Source organism: Melanerpes formicivorus, unplaced genomic scaffold (assembly GCF_026170545.1).
Source record: "Melanerpes formicivorus ecotype bairdi unplaced genomic scaffold, bMelFor1.0.p_v2 SCAF_41, whole genome shotgun sequence".
NCBI lineage: Eukaryota > Metazoa > Chordata > Aves > Piciformes > Picidae > Melanerpes > Melanerpes formicivorus.
The window spans coordinates 5617759-5644912 of NW_027142393.1; the positions used below are offsets into that span (position 1 = coordinate 5617759).

The window sequence follows — 27154 nt, forward strand, 5'->3', positions numbered from 1 at the left end:
TTGTTAGCCATTGGGATGTGCTGCCCAGGGAGGTGGTGGAGTCACCATCCCCAGAGGTGTTCAGGAGGGGATTGGATGTGACACTTGGTGCCCTGGTTTTGTCATGGGGTCTGTGGTGACAGGTTGGACTCAGTGATCTTTGAGGTCTCTTCCAACCTTGGTGATTCTGTGATTCTGTGTGTTATTAACCCCACAGCAGCAACGTTAGTAACATGGAGGGGTGCTTTATTCTGCTGGGAGTGCTTGCACCTACTTCACAAACATTACCAAGATGCTCACATTCTTCCTGCATCTGCTTTGCTTTAGCTTACACAGATAAATTCAAGGGTAATGCACCTTGTCTAAGCTAATTCTAAATACATGCCTCAGACAAAACAAAAAGTGCTTGGTGTGTATTTTGATCCAATGCACTACATCAAACTAATGATATAAGCTGTGAAAGCTTTGAATAAAATTGAACAAAACCTGGCATTTGTCCAGCCCTGGTTCTGACTGGCAGCGGAGTTTTAAACTTTCCCATCCAGTCACAGGGCATCTGTAAGTTACTCAGTGAGAGCTGTGCTGAGATAAAATCTACAGCAGTGGGCGCTCAGGTCTGAGATGTCCTGGAATGAAGACACAACCTTTTCAGACATCCTATGGGTTGTCAGACTTGCCTATATAGGATGACACCTTTAAGACCGTGCTCCTAACGTGGAGGAGCAATGGGTCCAACTCACTGTGACTTTGTCCAGGGGATCCAAACATTAACTCCTGAAAAATGGGACCACAAAGATGATTGTTGAAAGTGAGGTTAAATGAAATTAACCAAAATTGATAAACATTGTAAATTATGTAGTTAATAAACCCAGAATGTTTGTTGCTCATTGAAAATCAACAAGTGGTGGCAGCTCTGAAGGAATCCTTACACCCATGCTGGAGCTATGCTGGTTGCGCACTACATGTATCAGATCCTGGTTAAGGGATACCAGTAACTGTTTTATCAGCAGCTCATGCTAGGTACTGTGATCAAGTAATAATCTAACATGTGAGAAGCTCAAAATGCCTCCATTAGAGCTAGGAAGGAGGAGAATTCATGAAGGCATCATTAGCATTTCCTTTTCCAATGTCATGCAAATTCCTTGGAGCAACATACGCCTCAAGTGCCCCATTAGCACTTGGAGCCAAGAGGAGTCTCCTCCTCAACACTGGCTACTGCCTGGCATCTTCCAGCTATTGTGCCAGGTGATTTGAGGTGGCTCATACTACACCGGCAGTCATTCCCTTCATAAGCTCCCTTCATCAGCTTCATTTCTTCTAATCAGAACCCCTTTTCAAATGTTACTAGCCCAGATAATCTACTGCTGCTTGCAGACAGAAATAACTTCACCAGCCTCATCAGTGTCGTTTAGCCGGTGCTTGATGGACATTACATTGAAGCGTCTGTCGACGTGAATGTGCAAACAGAAATGAGGACTTTTCAGCCAGCCCCTAAGGTTTTACAGACAGAAGAGGTAACTCTGTGACCCTCCTAAAACAAAACCTTGTATGTGGCAGAGCAGCATCTGGAAAAACAAGATGGTAAAGAGGGGTCTTCAGCAGGCTTTATTAGTTTGTCTCCAGTAGGAAATTTTTGTAGTGTCTCCAGCAGGAAAGTTATTTAGTGCTAAGAGATCTATGAGTTCTCTTCCTGTTGCACTAATCGTGCCCTCATGGCACTGTAGCACACATCTGACTTGATGAGAGTCCTGTCTTGGGGAGCTGCATCAGACGGTGGGGAGTATGTACAAAGGTTAAGGACTGCATCAACAGTCAAAAGAAATCCTGGATTCAGTTGTTCATCTCACCAACATTGTAGATGAAGTTTTAGGGACCAATTTCAAATTCAGTTGGGTATAAATAAGAGTTAATTTATGCCTATTTTATCTTTCTTTGCTCTTCCTTGTTCAGGTCACTAATGTACTGCTTTCCTACCTTGTCCCTACCATTTTGCTATCTATGTAATTTTTAACTCAAGATTTTTGTAACATTATAATTGTTGTAATTCCTCACAAAAAGTCAAAGAAATTCCATCATTAATCATTTAAATTATGAGCAATATGTGACTGGAAAACTTTGGAAATCTTTGAGCATGCCTAGTGGTATTCAGACACTGGCTGAATGTCATCTGGCTCACAACCAATGGTGCTGTCCGTGGCAATGCCTCATGGCCAACGGGAGCGAGCAGGGCACAAACCAGGATGAAAGGCTAGATCCTTCTGCAGCTTGTAGGAAAGAGATTTTAAAATGTCATGTTGAAACACGCACACACAGAACACTGCCCTGTCACAGGGAGTAATAGGCAACAAATTGATAGAGTCATTAGGGAAATGAAAATGAGAAGCACAGGAAACAGCAATTAAGCAATTTCAAGCCGAAATCATAACAGCGCAAGAGAAACTCCCCAGATGCCTTCACAGCCTTTCAAATAGGCACTGGGCAAGTTTTGCCAGAAAGCAAAAAAAAAAGGAAAGAAAAAAAAAAGGAAAGAAAAAAACGGGTTGGGGGAGAAGGAAAGAAAGAAAGCAAAATCAATGCACGTGCTCAGGAAAACACAAGAGTGCAAAATCAACTTAACAAGGGGAAGTTCCCCATGGACGAGGAAAGGACATGAAAGGACTGCACAGTCCCCCCAGGCCAGTGGCATAGGACATGGCTTTGCAGGGAGCTTTGCAGGAGCCATGTGGTCTCCAGCCCTGTCCCCAGCCCCCTCTGCTCTAGCATGCTGTGCTCTCCCGGGGACCTCCTTGTTTCAGCATGGGATTTCTCTAACTGCGTCCATGATGGAGAAGATTCACCTTCAATAGGTGATTCAGAGGACTGGAGGGATCTGCTCTGAGAGGCTCCCCCAAGAACCTGTTCTCCCTACAGCCTCTCCCCAGGCTTACACCCATCAATCTGATCTCCTTGTCTCAAAACACATCCTGGTAACCAAAGCATCCTGAAATCCTTCACCTTCACAGTCCAGATCAACTGGCCTGGATAACCTGGCAGCCTAGGAAGTGTCCTCAGCAAAAATCTAATAGCACTGCCACCCCTTGTCTGTCTCAGCTTGTGAGTTCACATCATCATAAGCAACACTATCTGATTTTCCTGGTCCCCTAAATCTGTGTGATTACTCAGATTTATCCTTCTAAGTAATTCTGCAAGGGAAATTGTTTGGTTGTCTTTGATGAATTCTCCAGGATCATTTGATATGGAAGCCCTGAGTCTCTTTGCCTGCTGATGAAAAAAGTGCTGGGATTTAACAGGCTTTATAGTGCCTGAGCTGGAGCCCTAACACTGCTCTGTGAATTATCTTTCTTGAGCCCAGCCTCATTTTCTGCCAAGCAACATTCTCTACATGTATATTGAGAAATAGATATATGTATGTATACTAAATATGTTTCCAAACTAACTCCGTGACTTGGGATGAGTGCACCCTCAGCAGGTTTGCTGGTGACACCACGCCGTGTGGTGCAGCAGGCAGCTGGAGGGAAGGGAACCATCCAGAGGGACCTTGACAGGCTGCAGAGCTGGGCCCATGACAACCTCATGAGGTTCAGCAAGACCAAGGGCAAGGTCCTGCAGCTGGGTCCAGGCAATCCCTAGCACTGATATAGACTGGGCAGGGATTGGCTTGAGAGCAGCCCTGGAGAAAAGGGCTTGGGGCTGCTGGTGGAGGAGAAGCTCAGCAGGAGCCAGCAGTGAGCACTTGCAGCCCAGAGAGCCAAGCAGAGCCTGGGCTGCAGCAAGAGAAGTGTGGCCAGCAGGGCCAGGGAGGGGATTCTGCTCCTCTGCTCCACTCTGCTGAGACCACAGCTGGAGCTCTGGGGCCAGTTCTAGAGCCTCTGTGCCAGGAAGGATCTGGAGGTGCTGGAAGGTGTCCAGAGCAGGGCCATGAGGAGGAGCAGAGGGCTGGAGCTGCTCTGCTGTGAGGACAGACTGAGGGAGTTGGGGTTGTGCAGGCTGGAGAGGAGAAGCCTCCCAGGAGACCTAACTGTGGCCTTCCAGTATCTGAAGTGGGCTACAAGAAAGCTGGGGAGGGACTTTGGAGGGTGTCAGGGAGTATAGGACTGTGGGGGGGCATGTAGAACAAAACTAGAAATGGGTAGTGAGATTGGATGTGAGGAAGAATTCTTCCCCATGAGGGTGGTGAGAGCCTGGCACAGGTTGCCCAGGGAGGTGGTGGAAGCCTCATCCCTGGAGGTGTTTGCAGCCAGGCTGGAGGTGGCTGTGAGCAACCTGCTGTAGTGTGAGGTGTCCCTGCCCATGGCAGGGGGTTGGAACTGCCTGATCCTTGAGGTCCCTTCCAACCCTGACAATTCTATGATTCTGTGATTCTGTAAGTCTGTCTGGGATTAGGCACTGCAAATACTTTGTACCTGTTGGTCTAACACCCAGCATGGCCACAAAATGATGTTTATCCCTTTCAAATTGCAAACTTAATTTGCATATTCCCAGCAAGCACCATGGTTTTGAGACAAGCTTGCTTTGCAGGCATGTGCCAACCATGTGGGCAGTGTGCATGTAGGAGGGGGCCTGTTTCCTGGGGAAACAGCCCCCTTGACACACAGATATATTTCTTCACATCTAATGTGAAATGTATCTTGCCAGAACTGTGTCTTTTCAGGACTAGTAAGACAATGATGCAGTGGAGGTCTTGAACATCTGTTTATGGTTAGCAGCATAAGCAAGTCATGTCAAACAAACAGATAGAAGAATCAAACAAGAGACAGCTAACTGTATGGCTCCAGGTAGTGCAGGCATCTGAATATCTTTCTTCTCGTCTGTGTGATTAATTGACATCTTGTTAACTGCTCATTAGGGACACAGCAAATCAGCACAGAATGAAATAAACACTTTCCAACAGAGAAGAAGGTCTCTAATTGTGAATGATATGGAAAACAAGGTTGCATTTTTAAAGTATGCTAAGGAGTCAACTTGTGTTACATGCAAGGTGAACTGGAGATTAAAGTCTCTCTGTGCTGCTGCTGGAGAGTGTGTGTGGCAGCCTGTGCTACACTCACAGTGCTGCTCTGGCTAGGATGAATTCCAGACTCTCTGTTCCCTCTGGCCAGTGACCTGAACAGTGAGAAGCAGTCACAAAAAGTGTTTCAAAAAAGTGATTCAAGCTTAGTGACCTATTAGTCCAATGGTTAATTTGTACACATCTTTATGCTCAGGCTAATATGTGAATAAGATTTCAAGCCAGGAAACAGCCTGTCCTAATGATGAAGGCTCTGCTGCAGAGCTGTGGTCTGTAGATATAGAGTGGCAATATCTAATGTAGAAAGTACCTGCTTTCCAGAGTCCTTTAGAGTTACTAGTGCTGAAGGTGGAAACCAGAAGTGGCCCAGCATGCAGAAATCCAGTGCTTAAACCTCTTCTGAAAGGTCTTGAGGTCCTTCCTTTCCATACCTCCAGGCAGTTGTCCAGAAGTTTGCTAGGACCGTGTGCATGCTGGGGACAAACCATTATACTGATACTTGAGAGCTGGAACCCAATAAATATGTGCAAGCCCACTTGAGATACTCAGGTGGGCTGAGGTTCCCTCTCATCAGGAAAGTCTGTAGCTACCAACTCCTGCTCATACACTGGGCTGAAATTATGTTCCCTTTATGGTCAGAATAGGAGCACTGAAATTGTTAGCATTAGCCCCACACAGTGCTTTGAACCCCTAGGAGTGGTGGCGTGAGGACAGCCCTGATTAAGGAGTTGATGGCTGCAGTTCTTCCTGAAGGTGGGAACTTCCTCCCATGACTCCCCAAGGAGTTTCCACCATGGCACTGTGGCTTCCTGCCACCTTGGAAAGAGGGCAGTACCAGGAGGAGTGGGCAATCATTGTGCCTTCCCATGTGTGGTGCTTACCCAGGAGAGGTAACAACTGCTTAATGCTCTTGCACATCACAGCAGCTGTATCATGAGACTTTTCTCCCTGTTGCAGCCTGGCAGATCCAGTGGGAATTCTATGCTAAGTGGCATTTTATTTCCATGCACCAGAGAGTAATTTAATTTGTTTCCTCTCCTGCTTGTTGTGTGCTGCTGCAGCAGAAAGGACAACAGCTGATAAAGGGAGAAAGCAAGAGAGCCATGGCAGTGATTTTCCATTTTATTTATGGTGACACTCTGTGGCAAAATGTAAAATAAGATCTCAGTGCTGACAGTTTTGTCCCTTCTTGGTCTCAGGCTGGCACTTCAGAGCTCCCACCTCCACCATCTGTGAGGAGCAGTGCCTGAGCAGATACATGAAGCAAAGGCCTGCGCCTGACAAATGGGGTGACGCTCAAGAAAGCAAAGGTGGGGGCTAAATAGTGAACAATTTATGATTTCTTTTTCTTGGAATAGACTAAATCTTGCTCTCCTGAAACTGAAGTCAAAGCAGTAAGTCCTGTGAATGATGACAGAGAACCCTGGAAGTAGAGACACAGCAAAATACTCCCAGAGGAGAACATGAGAGAGAGCATTATGGCTGCAAACAGAAATATCTGCTGTCTGTTACAGCCCTTCCCAAAGAGTGCCCTGTGTGCATGAGAAGTGAGCAGGGAAGCATGTTCTGTGAGACTCTTTGATCCAAAAATACCATACTGAAGGGGGCAATAAACATTTCACAACCAATGGCCTGAACAGCCAGAGAGGTATCAGTGGTGATAACTGCCTGCTTGGAAGAAAGGCAGAAGAGTCCTAGTGGGGTGCAGGCCAAGAAGTAGAGGATCAGTGATATCATTGGCTTTGCTTTTGACACCCGTTCTTACAGACACACCTCTCACTGCACTGCCTCTCCATGCTTCTTACTGTATCAATCACACAGCACTTACAGGATGGCCAAGGGATTAGGCCCAGCCAGCATGGATTCAGGAAGGGCAGGTCCTGCCTGACCAACCTGATCTTCTTCCATGCCCAGGTGACTGCCTGGTGGATGTAGGGCAGGCTGTGGATGTAGTCCGCCTGGACTTCAGCAAGGCCTTTGACACCGTCTTCCACAGCAAACTCCTGGCCAAGCTGTCAGCCCCTGGCTTGGACAGCAGCTCTCTGAGCTGGGTTAGGAACTGTCTGGAGGCTGAGCCCAGAGAGTGGTGGTGAATGGTGCCACAGCCAGCTGGCAGCCAGGCACCAGTGGTGTGCCCCAGGGATCAGTGCTGGGCCCCAGCCTGTTCAATAGCTTTATTGATGATCTGGATGAGGGCATTGAGTCCACCGTCAGTAAATGTGCAGACAACACCAAGCTGGGGGCAGGAGTTGATCTGTTAGAGGGTAGGAGAGCCCTGCAGAGGGACCTCAACAAGCTGGACAGATGGCCAGAGGCCAAGGGCATGAGACTGAACACATCCAAGTGCCAGGTTCTGCACATTGGCCACAGGAACCCCATGCAGTGCTACAGGCTGGGGTCAGAGTGGCTGAGAGCAGCCAGGCAGAGAGAGACCTGGGGGTACTGGTTGATAGTAGGCTGAACATGAGCCTGCAGTGTGCCCAGGCAGCCAAGAGGGCCAATGGCATCCTGGCCTGCATTAAGAACTGTGTGGCCAGCAGGAGCAGGGAGGTCATTCTGCCCCTGTACACTGCACTGGTTAGGCCACACCTTGAGTCCTGTGTCCAGTTCTGGGCCGCTCAGTTCAGGAAAGATGTTGAGAGGGAGGTTGTAGACAGGCAGAGGTTGGTCTCTGCTCCCAGACAACCAGCACCAGAACAAGAGGACACAGTCTCAGGCTGTGCCAGGGGAGGTTTACACTGGATGTTAGGAAGAAATTCTTCACAGAGAGAGTGATTGCCCATTGGAATGTGCTGCCCAGGGAGGTGGTGGAGTCACCATCTTTGGAGGTGTTCAGGAGGAGACTGGATAGGGTGCTTGGTTGCATGGTTTAGTTGATTAGGTGGTGTTGGATGATAGGTTGGACACGATGATCTTGAAGGTCTCTTCCAACCTGGTCTATTCTAGTCTAGTCTATTCTAGTCTAGTCTATTCCTATGTTTTATTAGAGAAAAACCTATTTCTAAAGCATGTAGGCAGGTACTGAAGGGGCACAGTGAGATGACAAAGGAGGCCAACAGTGGTCATGGTTTCTTTCCAGTCCAGAGGAGGTGCTCATGGAGCACACAGGGAAATGGTGTGTGAGCATCTTCTCCGGTAAGGCCAGCAGCATTGAGGGGCACAGCTGTGCCAGCCCCACCTGTTGCTCTGGCTGGCTCTTACTGCTCCCCCCAGGAGGGGGCAGCTGCAAGGCCTGCTCCTGTGCAGCGCCAGCACTGCCACACTGCTGAGCTTTTCATGTCCTCAGGGACTGCACATGGAATGACTTTGATGGATCACAGCTGCACTCCAAAGCGAGCTGGGAAAGATTAGTGTTGTCTGAGGCGGAGAGATTCCACTCACCTCATGACTTCTTTTATTCTGATGAGATAATTTTTCTAATTAACCTTGATAACATTTCCAGCCACGGGAACCCATCCACGCCTAGATGGGAACACATTTTTCAATGGACATTTCACTCCTGCCCGTGTTTTCTAGTAGGGAATACAGAATTTTAACACCCTGGTTGCCAAATGATTAGTTTGGAAAACTGAAGCTGAATCCCTGTAACAGAAGAGAAGTTGACACAAGAGCCTCTGGCAGAGACTGAGACTTCCACAAGCACTGACATGTTTTGTATGCTGTTTAGTCAGGAGAGCAGGAGGAACTTACAAGAAACCTTACAGTGTCAGGTGCTAATCCCTGTTTATTCTTCTTGTGATGCTTATCAAGGAAGTCAGTGATGCTGTCATCTTCTGAGCAGGGTCTGAATGACTCTCAAGTTCTGAAAGTCAAAGCACGCCAGCACTCGGTCATCTGGCAGTGTTCAGTGTCAGACCTTGGCCCTTCACACCATCTCATAAATGTTCTGCATTCATGTGAAAATCAACCTGGAAGGAAGCTGAACCATCCCCCTGCTCCCACCAACTTGCTTCAGTTCTGAAAGCACTCAAGTGTCCAGCCAGCATCCTTCCCAAAAGTTTTTCAAAGCATTCCTGAGTCCCTTGCTCTTGCTCAGCCCTACACCAACAGTGATTTTCTGCTGCACATACCTGGAAGAACAGTTCTGCCCTTCCCCAAACAACCCAGGACAGAAAGAACAAGTAACTCTTTGGTTGTCCTTTCACCACATCCTTTGAACCTGCTGCAGGTGAGCTGAGCTAAGTGCTGCTCTGAGAAGCTTTGCCAGGGGGCTTGCTGCTGGTCATGTTTTTCTCTGATGCCTGAATGATGCTAAGTCTTGCTGAGAATGCAAGATGAAAAATAATCTAACACATTCTATAGGCCCAAATATGATCAATAGGAATTTATTGCTCTGATCATATTTCTGAATATAGTATCTAAAAGGAGCCACAGGATCAATTCATAAACCTTCCTACAAGCAGAGGAGCTGAGAAGCTGTACTGTAGCTGACAACCTGTATTTTCCTCAGGAACTGGAAGTTTAGGTTTACAGGGAAGGTTTAGCAGGATATTTGGCACCACCTGCATCCAGTTCTGGAGCCCCTATTACAAGAGGGATCTGGAGGGGCTGGAAGGTGTCCAGAGAAGGGCCAGGAGGATGAGCAGAGGGCTGGAGCACCTCTCCTATGAGGACAAACTGAAGGAGTTGGGGCTGTTCAGTCTGGAGAAGAGAAGGCTCTGAGATGACCTAATTGTGGCCTTCCAGTATCTGAAGGGGGCTCCAAGAAGGCTGGGGAGGGACTGCTCAGGATCTGAGGACTAGAGGGAATGGAATGAAGCTGGAGGTGGGGAGATTCAGGCTGGATGTGAGGAGGAAGTTCTTCCCCATGAGAGTGGTGAAGCCCTGGAATGGGTTGTCCAGGAAGGTGGTTGAGGCCCTGTCCCTGGAGGTGTTTAAGCCCAGGCTGGATGAGGCTCTGGCCAGCCTGATCCTTGTGGTCCCTTCCAACCCTGACTGATACTGTGATACTATGATAACTAAACAGAGTTTAAGGGAGGGCCAATGTATGTGAGAATTTTAAGACAGCAGTTTTAGAGACCACAATTAATTTCTGCCTCTTCAGAGGTTGTACTGGTATTTTATCACCACTCTGCCTTTCTCCAGGAGAACCAGCTTGCTCCAGGTTTTGCTGCAGCTGGGTTTGTAGGAAGCCAATAGTTGTCTGTTCCCTTTCATGTGACTGTGGAGGTCTTTTACTGTGTCTGTTACAGAAGCGATCACTCCAGGTGGGCATCACTCTGGCAGGCAGAAGTCGTGGTTCTGTCTTTCCTTACCCACAGAAAGTTTTCTGTGTTACTCTTCTCAAAGCAACCAATGCCCCTAACAATTTCTGAGTCAGTTTCACAAAGGTTCTAAAATAAGGGTTTTGAAAACTAACACATGCCAATACTCAGGAGTCCCTTATTTCAAAGCCCAGTTGTGCTGTTGGCCTGGACATGCTGGGGAGGAGGTGCCATTCACCCAAGCCCCAAGGGCTTCACGACATACTTGGCAAAACCTTCAGGCTTGATACTAAGTATTGTTGTGGTCTGTGGGTAACACAGTCATGGGAATGTGTTGATTTTCCAGGCCTTCCTGGTGAGAGGTTTTGTTGCCCTTTGCTCTCTTCTGAGGCATACAGTCTTTCTGTCTCATCAGCCTCACCATAAGTTTTGAAGGACACAGGCAGGAAGAGGGCAGATGAAAATAATGCTAATTGCTTACTGTGAACACTGCAAGAAAGGCACAATGCCAAGGTCTCATTCTTGTACTTAGGTTGCCTCCATGAATGTAGGACCTGTGCACCTCAGCACCTTTCAGGAATTTATCCTCAGGTCTACAAGAGGTGGGGGAGCACATTTTCCCCATTACATAGAGGCAGAGAAAGACTTTCATGTGCTTCCCAAGATCATACACACTGATGGAGCAGAAATTGGTAGCCGAGTGTTTAAAATTCTCTACTTACTTTATGGTAGCCAGATCCTGCATGAGGTCATGCTGAATAGGTGAGTTCTGGATGCAGCTCACTCTTGACAGTCGCCTGTCATCTTTCATCCTAAACACTTCCAACCATGTGTGGAGTACCAAGTGTGATGGCCTGCTTTAAACAACTTGTTTCGGCTAGTCACAGTTGAAGGCTTTATTCTGATAGAGGCACTGAAACAGGCTGCCCAGGGAGGTGGTGGAGTCACCATCCCTGGAGGTATCATAGTATCAGTCAGGGTTGGAAGGGACCACAAGGATCCTCTAGCTCCAACCCCCCTGCCATGGGCAGGGACACCCCACACTAGATCAGCCTGGCCAGAGCCTCATCCAGCCTGGGCTTAAACACCTCCAGGGACAGGGCCCCAACCACCTCCCTGGACAACCCATTCCAGGGCTTCACCACTCTCATGGGGAAGAACTTCCTCCTCACATCCAGCCTGAATCTCCCCACCTCCAGCTTCATTCCATTCCCCCTAGTCCTGAGATCCTGAGCAGTCCCTCCCCAGCCTTCTTGGAGCCCCCTTCAGATACTGGAAGGCCACAATTAGGTCACCTCAGGGCCTTCTCTTCTCCAGACTGAACAGCCCCAACTCCTTCAGTCTGTCCTCATAGGAGAGGTGCTCCAGCCCTCTGCTCATCCTCCTGGCCCTTCTCTGGACACCTTCCAGCCCCTCCAGATCCCTCCTGTAATAGGGGCTCCAGAACTGGACACAGTACTCCAGGTGGGGTCTCACCAGAGCTGAGCAGAGGGGGAGGATCACCTCCCTTGCCCTGCTGGCCACACTTCTCCTGATGCAGCCCAGGATCTGATTGGCTTTGCGGGCTGCAAGTGCACACTGAGAGCTCATGTTGAGCTTTTTGTCCACCAGCACCCCCAAGTCTCCCTCCTCAGGGCTGCTTTCCAGCCAGTCCCTGCCCAGCCTGTATTTGTGCCTGGGGTTGCCTCGACCCAGATGCAGGCCCCTGCCCTTGGTCTTGTCAAAGCTCATGAGGTTGGCTTGTGCCCACCTCTCCGAGGTGTTCGAGAAATGCGTGGACACAGCACTTTGGGACGTGGTGTAATGGCCATGGTTGTGTTAGGCTGACAGTTGGACTTGATCTTAGAGGCCTTTTCCAACAGAAACAGTTCTGTAATTCTATGATTCATTCATGCACCAAATGGTAGATCTCAGCTGTTATGTTTTACTCCTGGATGAAAGCAAGCCTGCAGCAAAGGGAGTGTCACCAGCACCCATGAAAGCAATTGTTTGTGAAACAGGAGGCAAGAGCACTGGTTCTGGAAAGATACGCAGTGTTTTAAACAGCACAGAGAGTAAAGTGAGGATTGAGGACTAGAGGTTGGGGTGATTATTTTTTTAATTACTTTTATCATTTAAGAAATAAACCTTGGAATAATATACAAGCATCCTTCAGACATCTGTCTACACACCTACTGCACGTGCAGTGCTTGAAGGGTGCAGCTCTGGGGCGTGGTGTGTGACACCTGCTACAGCAGCAGAGACTCCTTGGGAGTCAGCACGTACTGCACAGCGTGCTTGAGTCGTTGCCAGCGACTGCGTAAAGAGAGCATGAAGGGCTTAGCCATGGGGATTGGAATCATTGGGGGAACTCAGAAACCATACTTAAGGAACTTAAAAAGAACATCTGAAAAGATGAACCTTTTGATAGGATTTAAGCTGCCTATGGGATTCAAGAGCTTTAATCAACAAAAGCAGCTTATTCCACCAACGTGGGGAACAGCAGAAAAGGCACTGTCAGTGCAGAACACTGTAGAAAACTATTTCTTAGGTTTAAAAACCTCTTTAGAGAAATCTGAGGCTCCTGCCTTTTCTGGTGACCATCTGCATGGATTTTTGCCTTGGAATGCCTGTCCTGAACTTAAAGCAAACATTTGTTCAGATGGTGGGAAAGATTGAATCAATGTGCCAGATCTGGAAAAGCTGCTCATGCATATCTGTATATTTACCTAGAGCCAGGAAAATGTGCTCTTTGTTTCTAGGACATTATTTGTACTCCCCCTGCAAAGGTCTGCTTTACCGTCCTGCATAGTCTACTCAGGGAACATAGCCTTCTTTTCCCCATGTGTGATACCTGCTTCTAAAACATACATTTGCACTCAGAATCAGCTACCAGAAGATACTTGCATTGTGTTGAAGGCTCTGAGGGTGAATTTTTATGTTCCTCAACGTGGTTCTGATCACTGAAGAAGCAGCTTGTGGTCAGCAATTTCCTGGGGAAGTAGGTGCTGCCTTGGCCTGGCAGTGCTGCTGGCAGCCCAGCCCCAGAGCACACCATGGGGTTGCTGAGTAGTTTTGTGGAACTGGTACCCAGCAAGGTGGCGGTGCCAGATGGTCCCCCCTCTGCCAGGCTGGGCTGCCAGAGCCATTCGGGGCAGCTGGCTGTTGCACCGATGGACCCGAAAGCATCAGCTGGTGCCGGGGCCACATCCAGAACCTATAAAGCTAGATGGATAGATTAGAAACTCCTTAATGGGGAGGAATAATGCAAAGAAGCAGAAATGTTTATTTTCCTTTTCTTTTGTGGTGAGCTATTACAAAATTGGGTGGCACTGTTTTAGATGGAGCCCAGACAACTCTGTCTCTGTGCTCCATAAATTCACTCCAGCACTCATTGAAACGAGCTGGCAGTTCATCTGATGCTTGTTGCCCATTTCAAGCTATTTAGCATCCCTGGCTGTTTCTTTCCTAACTGGAATATCTGATATCAACACAAAAACAGTGGCTGCTAACTATATACATACCAAGCCCAGACAGCCACTAGATCTTTATACTTTTTAGCATTCTGGATTGCCAGTATTTGCTAGACCTCCGAACCTGCCTTACCTGAGGCACAAAGGCAGGAGGAGCATTGCATTTCCTATTTCTGTTCACAGCTGTGAGCACGGTGCAAGTAACCTCTCCTCTGAAGTCAGCTGATACGATCCTTCATCTCAGAACTGTCATTTACAAATGTAGTAGTCAAGGGGCATCACATCTGTATGACTGCACACATGTGGTGAAAATGTAGAGCATTTGGGAAGGAGCTAATAGATACTGCACAGAGGACACCAATGAATCACACCTTAGCTCTTGCTCACTGGGGCACGGTCACTGCTCTGCCAGAAATCACGTTGCCTGAATAACATCACCGAGCTCAAGGCTACTTTGCCAGAGTTCGTTTTGGCAGTCTAATGTGCATTTCTTTCAGGTGCAAATAGAGATATATCTAAGAGATATACCTGGAAGATTTTAAGCTCAAGATACAAAACCTTTTCTTTAAATAAAAAATGGATTTTTTTATGTTGCAATTGCCTTGAGCAAAAAAATTACTCAGTGTTAAAATGATCAGCAGAAGTTTAAAGGAAGTGTATGTGTTAAAATGCTTTAGAACCCACTCAAATCTTTCTGAATTTCTTTAGGGCAAATTGAGGGCACCTCTGCAGCCACACGTTGCCTTCCCATCAGCGCTGCTGAGTTTGAGAGCTGGATTACTAGAAAAGATCTTTTGCTGGATTTCAGACAAATAACTTTAATAGGCCAAAACTGATTTGGCATGAAGTCATCAATAGACTCTCCAGAATACTAATAGCATCAAAGGCAGAGGCCAGGGCTGTCAAACTTGCCTGGCTAAAGTTAAGATCATGAATTAGTTGTTTGGCAACCAAATGAAAGTTCTCTGCTTCCAGGTGCGTTGTGTGTCCGTTGGTCCAGCTGAGGACATTTCAGCAGGTGATACAGGGGGGTACTGGGAATGCTGAGGAGGAGAGGAAGAGTTTTTTTAAGGGCTTTGCTTCTTAGCTGGAATCTTCATCTACAAGCCTCAAATACTCTAGGTAATCACCCACTGCAGTTTTATACACTTGGGGTTTTTGTTTTCACCAGAACTTGCCTCTGAACCTGCATCTTTCTTTTCATCCATTGGAAACAACGGTGCAGCCCAGTGCTCTGAGAAGAGAGCTCACAGGTGAAGATCACTAACATCTTCTCCAAGCTCCACTTTCAACTCTTCTCATGGCCTCACGTGAAACTTCTCCAGATTCTATTTTCTTGGCCAAAAGACAGTTATGACAATGTTTGTTTCCCCTTTATGCTGTGAATATCTCTCAATACTCAACATCTGTCCCTGAAGCACAAATGTACTGTAGAATATTTGGTATGAAAGTATAGAGCACTCTGCTTCCCCTGGCTAGTTGTATTTACAGAATTTAAGAGTATGAAGACTCTAGTCAATGAGATACATATCACTGGAGGTGTTTAGGAAGAGACTGGGTTAGGCACTCAGTGCCATGGTTTAGTTGATTAGATGGTGTTGGGTGATAGGTTGGACTTGGTGATCTCAGAGGCCTTTTCCAACCTGGTTCATTCCATTCCATTCCATTCCATTCCATTCCATTCCATTCCATTTGTGCTGTCTCTGTAGCATTAGGAACAGGAGCCCTGGGTGACATACATTTGCTTCAGTGAAATTCAAACAATTACCTTTGATGGAAGTATTGACTCAGTTCAGCTGAGGTCCAAGCCTCTGCCTTTTAGTAACAACATTTCCTAGTGTGATTGGGAAAAGTAGAGTACAGGAGAAGATCTGCAGTCGAGCAACAACTCAAGGGAACTAAAACTGTCATAGCTGATTAACAGAAATGAAATCTGCTGAGAAACAAATCTGAGTATGAATTTAGAGCACAAGAATTAATTGCGAAGGGGATTCTCTCTGTACTTCTTTTAGTAGGTCATACAGTTTATCCACTAAGATGCCTTTGAAGCTGCCAGCAGAAGAGGCATCACTGGAAAGATGGAACAAGCCAGTGAGTGAAGTCATCTGTTTGTCCTAAAGCCCACTGTTCTCACTGAATTCTCACTGAATTCTCACTGAATTCTCACTGCATGGTGAATAACAGGAGCCTAAGACAAAGATGCTCCATTAGCCTTTCCAAAGAGAGGATGAGAAAGGGGTAGCTGTGGTTGATGGTAACATGTTGTGGCAGTTCAGGCTGGGTGCCTCCTGTTGCTGCCGCATAAGTTACACCTCCGGTGCCTATTTCATACCCATAAATCCTGCACCCTATGAATCCATCTGCAGTCATTCTCTTCTTCTTTCTTCCCTCTCTACTCCCGTGGGAGATGCTCCCTGTCCAGTAACAGTGAGGGATTATCTCAAGGCCTCTTAAGCCTGTCTAGGCCTAATGCCAGGAGGAGAAGGGAGAGGACAGTCTCAGAGCTGGCCAGCCTGACACTAGCCTAGCAGTAGTGGGGGGGGAGAAAGAGCTCTGGGGGGTTGGGTACACCCTCAGGTGGGGAAAAAGGAAGTGCTGGGAGGCCTTTGGGTGTGCTGTAAGGGACTCTGTGCAGTTTGGGATTCTTTTGTCACTATCTTTGTAGATTTCTGTAAAACACCAATTGCTTTTCCATTTAAACTTCACATCACTTTCCAAACCATTTGTGTGAGTGTCGTTCTTTTGCCCCTTTTAGGGGCAATAGAAGATCTCTCCAGCCTTAAACCAGGACACACATGAAAGATCAGGGATGTAATCTCAGCTTCATTCACACAGCTCTGCAATATTTCTGCTTTTACTGTAGAATCCCCAAAGCACTGAGCACAAACTCGTGGTGCTCCCCTCCTGATGACCCTCATTGAACAGCAGTGTGGGGAAAGAGAATGTTATGTTGATATCGTGGTGACCAAGCAGACAGCTACTCACAAAGCCAGGATTTCAGTGGGAGTTTTTACATTGATTTTAATGGAATGTAGAGGAGAGGAGAATTTAAAAAGGCATCTATAGGTGCAGGAGTCAATCAGTACTGTATAGGAAATGGACTGCAGCTTCTGCTGAAGGCACCTGGATGAAGGATATTCATTAGGAACGTACAGAAAGGTGTCTGGGAAAAGGAAGTGCATGTGGAGCCAAGCAAGTGAGGTGTTTGTTCGTTCTAGCCCGTAGCTGCTTAAAGAGACTGACAGTAGAAAAATTCACATTCCAAAGCTGCCTCTGTTTTTAATGCAGAAAGAGAATGTGGGATATTTGTCCCAAAGAGAGCGGGAACAAAAGAGGTATTAAGATATCCCAGTCCTGTTCTTCTCCATCGGAGAGGAGCCGTGGCAGACTGCTGTCCTCTGCCTCCAGCATTCAATGTTACACCTGAGGAATCACTCATCCCTCGCCGAGGATCACTTAGGTAGAAGAAATGGAGGAATAGATGCTGTAGTCACAGAATATGGCACATTTTAGGAAGCAAACTGTGGTAGCAATTCTTGCTTTGCCCATATTTTTTCATACCTATAGCTCCAAAACCAATAAAAGAGACTTTTTGTCATGATGCTGTATTATGTTGTATTTATTGTTTTTTCCAGCCTAAAGTGCTTTGTGTGTGAGATTAAAAAGCTGCAAGCCTCAGACCATCTGGCCAGCCAAATGGGTTTAGTGTACAGGATCACTGCCAGATGTATGCCAGTTGCAAGTTTAATTTTTGAACATATAAAGTGCCTGGGGCTCTGTGTCTCTTCTTCAGAGGAAATCATGTTCCAGTGTTCCAAAAGGATCTAGGCACAGTTTGAAGCTAGGAGTGTTCTCCTCTGCACATGGTTTAAGGGCACACTCTTTGTTTCTCATAAAGAAAAATGATGGCAAGAGAATTTTGCATGTACTTTACACATTACATCTGCTTGTCACACCTGTCTGACCTTACGGAACAGTGAGAAACACAGCAGTAAGTTTTTGTAGGGAGCTTCATTGAAATTGATAAAAGATAAAATTTCACAGAGTACTTTAGATTAATTTGCAGTTGGATTTGCAATTAACTTGGAGAATAATGATGTTTACAGGTATATAATAGTTTATAATATCCTATAAGTGATATTTAATTGATTTGGTTTGTTTTGAATGAGGAACTAATGGGTCATGAGATACACTTTCAGCTGCACAGACTGCAAGAAGGGTAAAGCGCTTTTAACATTTTCTTTTGCCAATGTTCTCATGTAGCAAGGTCTACAGCATGTCTGAGATGGATATTGTGAATATGGAGAAAGGTGAGAGCACAGAGAGCTCTGGCTTTTGCAAACAAGGCCTAGAGGATTCTGTTTAAAACCCTCCAGCTGAAATCCAGAGCAGAGCAGGGTTTGGGTGATGGGAAACAGTGATTTGCAGCTCTGACTCTCCTGCCTAACACACTGATGCCCACATCAGTGCATTTCTTTGCAGCTGAAATACCGAGGTTGAATTACCTTCTCCTAAACAGACCTGAATGCCCAACGAATCAGAGGTTATTGTCTGGAAAGGAAAGTAAGACTTGTTTGTCAGGGCCGAGTTGGGATGGGCAAGGGATGGGATGATGAAAGCCAGACATCCACACCAGACAAGGGATCTTGATGCACTCAGGAGGCACGCTGTGTGGGGCATCCCAGCCCACTGCACTGTGGTTGGATTTGGCCATTTCCATCACAGCCAAGCTAAAGTATGCATAGGCCAAAATAGAGTCAAATGTGTGGAAAAGGAGAGCGATGAAATGTTGCTAGATGCTGCCAAGAAGCAGAGCCTCAGGTAGGAATTCATTTGTAAATATTTCTAACACTAAAACCAGTCTCAGTCTTCTAGAGCAAGAGCTGCATTAGCCTTGCAATCAGCAGGGCTAATTGCATTCTTGCACCTGGAGATAGTCAAGAGGTTTTGGTCAGCAGCCCAGGTGGGTATGTTAGCAGCTCAGACGATTACCTGCTGAGAAAGGGCTTCTTGAGAAGGTTTCTGATGCACCTTTCCGATGAAGAGAAAGGCTGGCACTGTAATTTGTACTTTATTTTTTTCTTGAAAGCAATTTCCCCAGTGACAGTAGCTGTAAACTCATCCAGAGGATGGGAATCAAGGAAACCAAATAAATAGTAGATTTCATAAAGAAAGGAACAGCAAATTGAGCAAAAGGAGGATTATGAAGACTAAATATTTTGTTCAAAGAATGATTAAAAAGTATTAAGTTGGATGAAGTCAATCTAGAGCTTAACTACACGAACCTCCTGCCCTGTTTTTCTTCTGTTTGCTTTTACATGTATTAAGAAATTAAAGGAGTAGGAGAGACCTCTCGAGGCTTGCTGAAGCTGGGGCTTTTTAAAAATACTAGTTGAGCAAAATCAGTTGGACATAAACTCTGCTTCCTGGTTTCCAGGCAATGTAAATTGTCCCGGCCAGCTGTGTCAGAGAGCAGCAAGAACGCGCTGAGTGCTCTTTTGCAGCAGAGGACTGGAGCTATTCACACCGAAATGTGTGTGCCTGGGGGACTCCTCCAGGCAATGAAATTCTGAGATTTGCATCCTCCCCATCCCATGGCTTAAGTGAAAACAGTTCCTCTGCCCAACAGCAAACACAGCTGCAGTTCACTACTGAAATAAAGAAGTGGCAGGGGAATTGCTCTTTGCTCTGTGCTCAGAACACTTTTTTTTTCTTTCAATGTGGTTTTAGATGAAATCTGCATGAGAGTGTGCAGCTCTTGGGCTGATGTTCACCTTAAAGACAGCTGTGTTCAGAGCAAGCAGCACAAGCCCTTTGCAGGAAGGAGCAGTGTTATGTTGTAGGAGTTATCAGTGTATGCTGTACCATAGCCATGGACATGTATCAGAGAGACTAAACCAGAGAGCTGGTCAGGTTTCTGAGCTCTGCACTTGGAAAGCTCTGAGCCTTTTCTCCACACTGTTCATATAGAAAGATCAAGGGTGAGAGACAGCGTGCAGCTGTAAACATAAATGAAGTTGGCCTTTATTTTCTTTTTCCACAGCTTTTCTGTATTTACTGACTTAATTGTCTTCTTCTGTTGAGACTGTGGTCTTAAACGAGTTGCTAGCTTGATTTAAAACTAATTGCTAATTTCAAAATCATCTCTCTCCAGCAATTTCTCATCATGGGCTCTTTGCTCTATACATTTTCATATCCTCCCAGTTTGGCCTGATGACATTTTCTTTATCTGAAATGTATTTATTTCTGAGCTTTGATGTCCTTATGAACATGATAATTTCAGTCTGCTTCTGGAGAACACTGCCCTTGGACAGCAGCTGTGCCCCATAGCTCTGCCGTGTGGAGAGAGGGCTTGTGACAGAGCAGTGTGAAGCTCTCCCAGTACAGCAACATTAAACTGAGTTGTACTGAGCCAGAAATGTGTCCTGAAACATTTTGCTGTGCTTGGATTTTATTTTCCCCCTTAATGCACATTTCACTTTCTGAGGAAAGTCAGAAGGAGGCATTGCCTGCCCACCCCCTACCCCAAGGTTCTTGATTAGAGCGTGTCGAAAAACTATTTTCCTTCCAACAGTTGTTTTTGGTATTTCAACATCTTTCTCATCCTGTGGTTGAGTAGAAAACAGGGATTTTGGTAAATAGGAAGCTTCCTTCTTCCCTGTAAAGAGCTAACAACTAACATAGTGGCAGAAGACAACAGATACCTCCTCAGCCCAGTCCTTACCAGAGACTGAACTTAGCTGTTATGCAGTACAGGTTGTGGGGTGCCTGATCATCCTCATCTCCCTTCTGCTTTCCCTCCAGGCATTCTCATCTTTCCCTCCAGGTCACTGTTATGCCCATGGAAAGTGGCTTCATCAGACATTTAGCAAAAAACTCCATGAGGTTCAGGTCAAGAAAGTTCAACAGCTGAAACAGAACTTGAGTTGAAGATGGTTAGCTCCAACCATAACGGACACACATATGTTATATAATCTTTTTGTTCCCTCCTTTCAAGTACAAGGGATGATCACAGAACCATAATGTCCTCTCAGAACTGCTTTTCAAAGGGGTGATGTTGCATAAATCATGAAAACTAGACACGGAAAATGTCGAGCAGGTCTCCTGGTCCAGCCATCTGTCAGGAGAAGATTGTTCCCTGCAGAATGTTTGCCAGGGCTCTGCTGTAGCAAAGTAGCAGAGATATGCCTCATCTGCAAAACAGCTCCATGCCTGTTTATAGTCCTGCAGAACTCATTATCTTTAGTTACAGAGAAACGACTTTACACCCCTGCTACAGAATGAGGACCCCTGTCCGCAGTGCTGCAGCCAGGTTTGCCCACGGGCACATCCCCAATGCCACAAGTGTGAAAGCTGCTATGCATTTGCAGCTCATAACTAAATCAAATCAGGAACATACCTTATCCACCACCAGTACACATCCTGCCCTTCCATCACACGTTGATAAGCAACTGGCAACCACTTGGTTACTCCCCCATGAATAATAGGCATCATGGCAAAATGTTGCTGTGCTTTTAAAGCAGAAGAGGAGCATTCCGTTACCAGATCCTCTTTCCGCTTTGCCAGAAGCTACCAAACAATAAAATGGAAAGGAGAGATATAGCTTGTGGCATCTGTCAGTGTAAGCAGCCTTTGATTCAACCTGGGCTGTTATAAATATTATATCAGAAGCATTAGGGAGAGCAGATTGGATTGCAGCACATCCAGAGCGAGGCAGCCTGAAGGCTTTCAATAAGGCTGGGAAAAATGAAATAGTTTGGCGTAGGTGTCTCTTGCTTTGCATTGTGCAAGGAATGAAGAGGGAAATCTTTCTGCCTTGAGCCAACTCATGTGACACATCTCTTTAGGAGAGCCACTTCCAGCCCCCTGCCAGAGATGGACCAGGCCTCCTTGGGCCAACGCTGTAGCACATGGGACAGTCCGTGCAAAGTCCATTTAATGACCCTGGGCAATCTCCTGTGTGTGTCTGGGGGTGTTTGTCTTTGTTTCACTGCGGCTGGATGTGTGCTTAGACTGCGCTGCAGGCCAGAGCTGGCAGTGCAGGTGCAGCTCACACAGGCTTTGTGGGTAATCACAGGCCTATCAGTGAGGGTCTGAATTTGAAGACATCCAGGAACTGAAAGATGAGAGGATAGCTACTAACTCCTCTTGATCTCACACAGCCAGAGCTCCTGCAGCTGTCATTTTGGTTTTCAGCTTTAGAAAGTGATTTCTCTAAGCTGAACTGTTGAGAGAAGCTAAGAAACTTCTGACAGAAGCCAGATGAGTACCTCAGCCAAATAGGAAAATTCTGACGACTAGGGGCAAGGGGGAGTGGGATGGCGGGGGCGGGGGGGGGGTTGTGCATGTGTTTCATATTTCTTCCTGTTACTGCAATTTTAGATCTTACTTGTAAGAAAACAGTTGTTCAGCAGAAAAATGTAAGTTTTTAGGTTCATGGTGTTACTTAAAAAGAAAAAGAAAAACGAGAAAAAAAAAGGAGAAAGGAAAAGGAAAAGTACTGTGTCCAGTTCTGGGCCCCTCAGTTTAGGAAGGACATCGAAACACTTGAGCGTGTCCAGAGAAGGGCAACAAGGCTGGGGAGAGGCCTTGAGCACAGCCCTGTGAGGAGAGGCTGAGGGAGCTGGGGTTGTTTAGCCTGGAGGAGGCTCAGGGGTGACCTCATTGCCCTCTACAACTACCTGAAGGGTGGTTGTAGCCAGGAAGGGGTTGGCCTCTTCTCCCAGGCAACCAGCACCAGAACAAGGGGACACAGTCTCAAGCTGTGCCAGGGGAGGTTTAGACTCGAGGTGAGGAGGAAGTTCTTCACCGAGCGAGTCATTGGTCATTGGGATGTGCTGCCCAGGGAGGTGGTTGAGTCATCGACCCTGGAGGCGTTCAAGGGGAGATTGGACGTGGCACTTGGTGCCATGGTCTAGTCATGGGGTCTGTGTTGATAGGTTGGACTCGATGATCCTCGAGGTCCTTTCCAACCTAAGTTATACTGTGATACTGTGAGAAGGAAAAGGAAAAGGAAAAGGAAAAGGAAAAGGAAAAGGAAAAGGAAAAGGAAAAGGAAAAGGAAAAGGAAAAGGAAAAGGAAAAGGAAAAGGAAAAGGAAAAGGAAAAGGAAAAGGAAAAGGAAGGAAACAAAAACTGCTTTAACAATTTTCCTTCAGCAATGAGAGAACAAAACAGTTAAAAATCATTGAAGAGGTGGAGGTGGACATCTCTATACCTCCAAACAATCCCTCAGCCTCGGTGTACACAGGGAATTAGGAAAGGGATTGGCCCAGACTCTATTTCCCTAGAAACACAGAGAGATCCTGAGGGAAATCACCATCATTCTGTAACATGTGATTAAGAAATCAGGATTTTTTTTCCTTTCAATTTAAGAATGCAGCAGACTGGACAAGAACTACCTGGAAAGCTGATGGCAGGCGAAGTGGGGGAGAATCATTCCAGCCAGTTCTCAGGCTTGCATCCTTTGCTTTATAGCATTTTTATCACAGTAGAAATATTCATACAAAGGAGACTAGCCTTCCTCATCGTGGGCAGAAGGCTGTTATATAAACAAGTCTATATTTAATTGTCCTCCTTTTGCTCCCTGGAAGGACTTTCCTCCTGGTTCAAGTTGGGAATTGGTCTAAAGTCAAGAGCACTCAGCACAAAAAGGCACTTAAGTTTGCTGTTTAAGGATGTGCAGTCACACAGCCTCTTGGAGCAACTTCAAAGAGGTGTCATGAACGGCAAGTGGAGAAGCTGCGTTATCCTTAGCTCCACCTGAGGGGGAGCAGTAACACACTGTCTGACCCGCGATGGAGCAGAGGCACTGCCTATCAAGCAAAGGGCAGTAAAATATGCCCCCTGCTCTGCCACTCTTAGTCAGTTCTGGTGCTGTGCCTGCCTTATTGGGCACCAAAGTTAATCTCCACGTGCAGGACTTTAGCCTCTGCAGGATGGGACAAGGCTGCCACAGAACCTATGCTGCAGTTATTGATGCCCACCCAGGATTGGAAATGGTTTTCCATTGCGACCCCTGATACTCCTGGACTGTCAGTTTGCTGGTTTGAAAAACTCTGTCTGTGGCTTTCTTAATCATGACCCATGCTGGTGACAGCAAGTGAAGCCCTTGAAGATGTGTCTTGCATAGCTGTGAAGAGCAGAGTGATGCTCCTGTCTTCCCAGATGATGCAAATGTGTGGCGTGAGATGCTTCTGCCCTGCCCGCTACTCCACCTCAGAGAGCTATTTCCCATCAAGCTGTGCTGTGAACAGCCTGCCCAGTACTTGAGTGCCATCCTGCTGGGATGATGTCCAGTGTCAAGCCAACAGGTCTGGCCACACAGCCTCTTGCTGTCCCTTTGCTACAGACAGCTGCTATTTGGGGTTGTATTTATGTCCCCATGCAGCACAGGGTGCATACAGTCATTTCCCTTCTCTGACTTCTTCTTTCACACTGCACACTGCAATTTGTGCTTTGGCTCTCTTCCTAATGACTGTATTATTAGCTCTGTTTTCATCTGCTCTCGGCTGTTTGTTCTGCATAGAGTTATTTTGGCTGCTCTACATATCACAAGCTGAGTAGCTGAACCAAGTCCACAAAAGCTAACAGAGGAAGCACCCTGAGCAGGGATCTCTCTGACCAGCATCAGTCACCCTCGCATGCGCGGCAGCTCCCTGCCCACGCTGCCATCCTCCTGCATTTCCCAAAGTACAGCAGCACAGCGAGGAGCAGAGTGTCCATATGGCCTGAGGCAGCTGGGCCATATGAGTCTGCATTTGCAGCACCTACTTCGTGCTTCTGAAGACACAGAAGGTGTTTAATATGTTAAGTGTCACTTTATGGCCTATTCCAGCCTTAATTACTAAATCTGAAATGGTGCACAAAAGCTGTCCTGAACGTGCTCCCTGCAGGAACAGGAGGCTTTGTCCTTCATTCAGAGTGGTTTTTCCATTGTATCTGGGACATCCAGGCAAGGCAGCTGATGCTCTGCAGTATTCAAGCTGGCTGGGCCTACCGTTTGCTGTCTAGCTGTTATCCTCCCAGGAGCCCATCTTTGGTTTTGGTACAGTGATGGAAATGACTTGCAAAGGGCTGGGAGAGGCTTACAGGGCCTTCCATGGGTTTATGGAGGAGAAAAGATCTATGTCTCTCCAGTTTTCTCATGGTGTCCTGGCAGCTTCTTTCCGCAGAGGTCTGTTATTTGGGTATGACAGGGGTGGAGTCATCCTGAATTAGTTTCTCATAGACCTCTCTGTGCTTTTGGAAAGGCCTCATTTACATATCCATATTCCCAAAACATGTCTCCAGAGAGCCCTCACTGTGACCAATGTCGGGTATGAGCTCTGCAGACTGCAAATGCATAGGAGCACATTGGTTTCCCAACAACTGCCCATCAGCAACTAAAATGGGAATTGCCATCTGCACTGTGCAAAATGTCCCCAGATTGTTTGTGCAGAGAAGGGAAGGAGCCCTCACCTTCTGCTTTCCTGGGAGCAAAGCTTTCTCAAAGGTCCCATTTTCTTCTGGTTCATTAGAAATCCTTGAGGGAACGAGAGGAGGAAAGATATTAGGAAGTTCCCTAAGAGCATACAAAGCAGAAGCACCTCATTGCCTAGGGAAGAGCAGAAACAAGTGCTCTCCATTCACATCTTCTCTTCCTACTAAATAAAGCTGAAAGCTACAACATTAGGTAAAGCTACCTGTCTCCCTGTCTGGAAGAGGAAGGAGCACAGGTTATGTTGTATGTTGTTACAATAAAGTCTTAGCTAGAAAAGTTGTGTAACAATTTCAGCTCCATCCCAGACAATCCATGGTGTTAGCAACCCGGAATCTCTGGTGGGTGATGGTTTCTGTGGAAGCCGAGTAGGGTCTTTAGTGTTTAATGACACAAAATCAATTGGACGTGGTTGCTAGCTTCCACAATCAATTTCAGAAGATATCTTAGAGAACAGGATAAAGTGGGAGAGTTTCCATTAACCCTGGAAATCTCATCAAGAAAAGGAAAATTGTTATGAACAACCCCAAACTCCAATAAATGTATGAATAACCTTGTCCACACTCATTTCTCATGTCTCTGTAAGAGGAGAGGAGGCAGTTTGTCACTGGTAAGGTCCTATCTTGGTGTCTGTTCCACCCTTTATTTGCACAGACACAGAAACATCCATGTGTTTGTCTGTGCCTGGCTCACAGTCACTGCCCCATGAGCTGCCCCTGGGCTGGGATTATCCGAGGGGCAGGAACCACATGCATTAATCTCCCTGCCTGCAGGCTCTGTCCCATAGCAAAAGACACCTTAGCCAAAATACAGGGTAAGAAGCTGTGCTCCCCTATATCTGTGTGTGAAGGGGGTCCCCGGGGAAACACAGGGCTCCACCTGGCTGCACACAGGACCTACTTTCTGCCAGATTCCCCCAGACACTTGTGGCTGGCCACACTCAAGGGCTGTTGGGTCAGTGAAAAGGTGCCTGCTGAGTTGGATGGACTTTATGCCATTTACCAGGCTGCCCTCATTGTGCCCAGGCTGGGGGAGTGTGATGCCTTCTCCTATCTGGAATCTGTGGGGAGGGGGGCAGGAAATCTCCTTCTTCTAAAAATCCCAGAAAGAAGCACAGCTCTGTAGCCCCTACTGCAGCTCAGCTTTCAGAGTTTGCAGGTTCACCCCAGGACTGCAGCAAAGAGAAGGGAAGGCAGGGTTTGATGCACAATGTAATCAGTGAGTTTGTGGAGCTGGAAGGTGTGCTTAATTCAATATTGTTTCTAATGGCCATTGTCTTCATGCCTGCCTGCTTCCCCGGTGCTTTTCCCTTTTGTAATTACTGGAATGGGCACTTCCAGGTGCACTGCATATATTAGCAAGCACTTTAATTGTAGGAATGAGTGCCAGGCTTTTAGTGTTTATTTCTTCATTGCCCTAGTACTTACTTTATTAAAGGTCTTGATTCTTCTAAAAGAGAAAAATGGACATTTATTGCTCATTTCTACCTCATTTTCTTCCTCTACCTTATGATGCCCTTGAAAACAGAAGAGTTAAATTACTTACAGGCCAGGTTTAGACCAGGTTTATATTATCAGAGAAAAGTAAAGCTAAAAGGAGATGCTTGGTCAACTTACAGATTCGTAGAATGGTTTGGGTTGGAAGGAACCTTGAAGATCATCCAGCTCCAACCCCCTGCCATGGGCTGGGACACCTCCACCAGCCCAGGTTGCTCAAGGCCTCATCCAACGTGGCCTTGAACACCTCCAGAGAGGGGGCAGCCACAATCTCCCTAAGCAACTTGTGCCAGTGTCTCACCAGCCTCACTGCCAAGAATTTCTTTCTCTTGTAACAATGCCTGTCCTCAGCCCTTATCAGGATAACAAGTAGGGAAACGCTGAACTTAAAGCCCCTGGCTGCCAGGACCTCAGGGCTGTTTCTAGCTCTGTTAAGGGTACCTGCAGTGCCTGTCTCCTACTCCCCATTACTATCCCTTATCCTTAAAGTGCCTTTTTCTGCTCCTTGCCCACAGCACGCAGCCCAGCAACTCACG

At 46.6% G+C, this 27154-nt stretch overlaps 1 protein-coding gene across 1 annotated transcript in view; it reads left to right on the forward strand.

The window, feature by feature from the left end:
* Nucleotides 1–27154, forward strand: part of LOC137451311 (uncharacterized) — a 234599-nt gene that overhangs the window by 127698 nt on the left and 79747 nt on the right. The gene's annotated exons all lie outside the window — the stretch shown is intronic.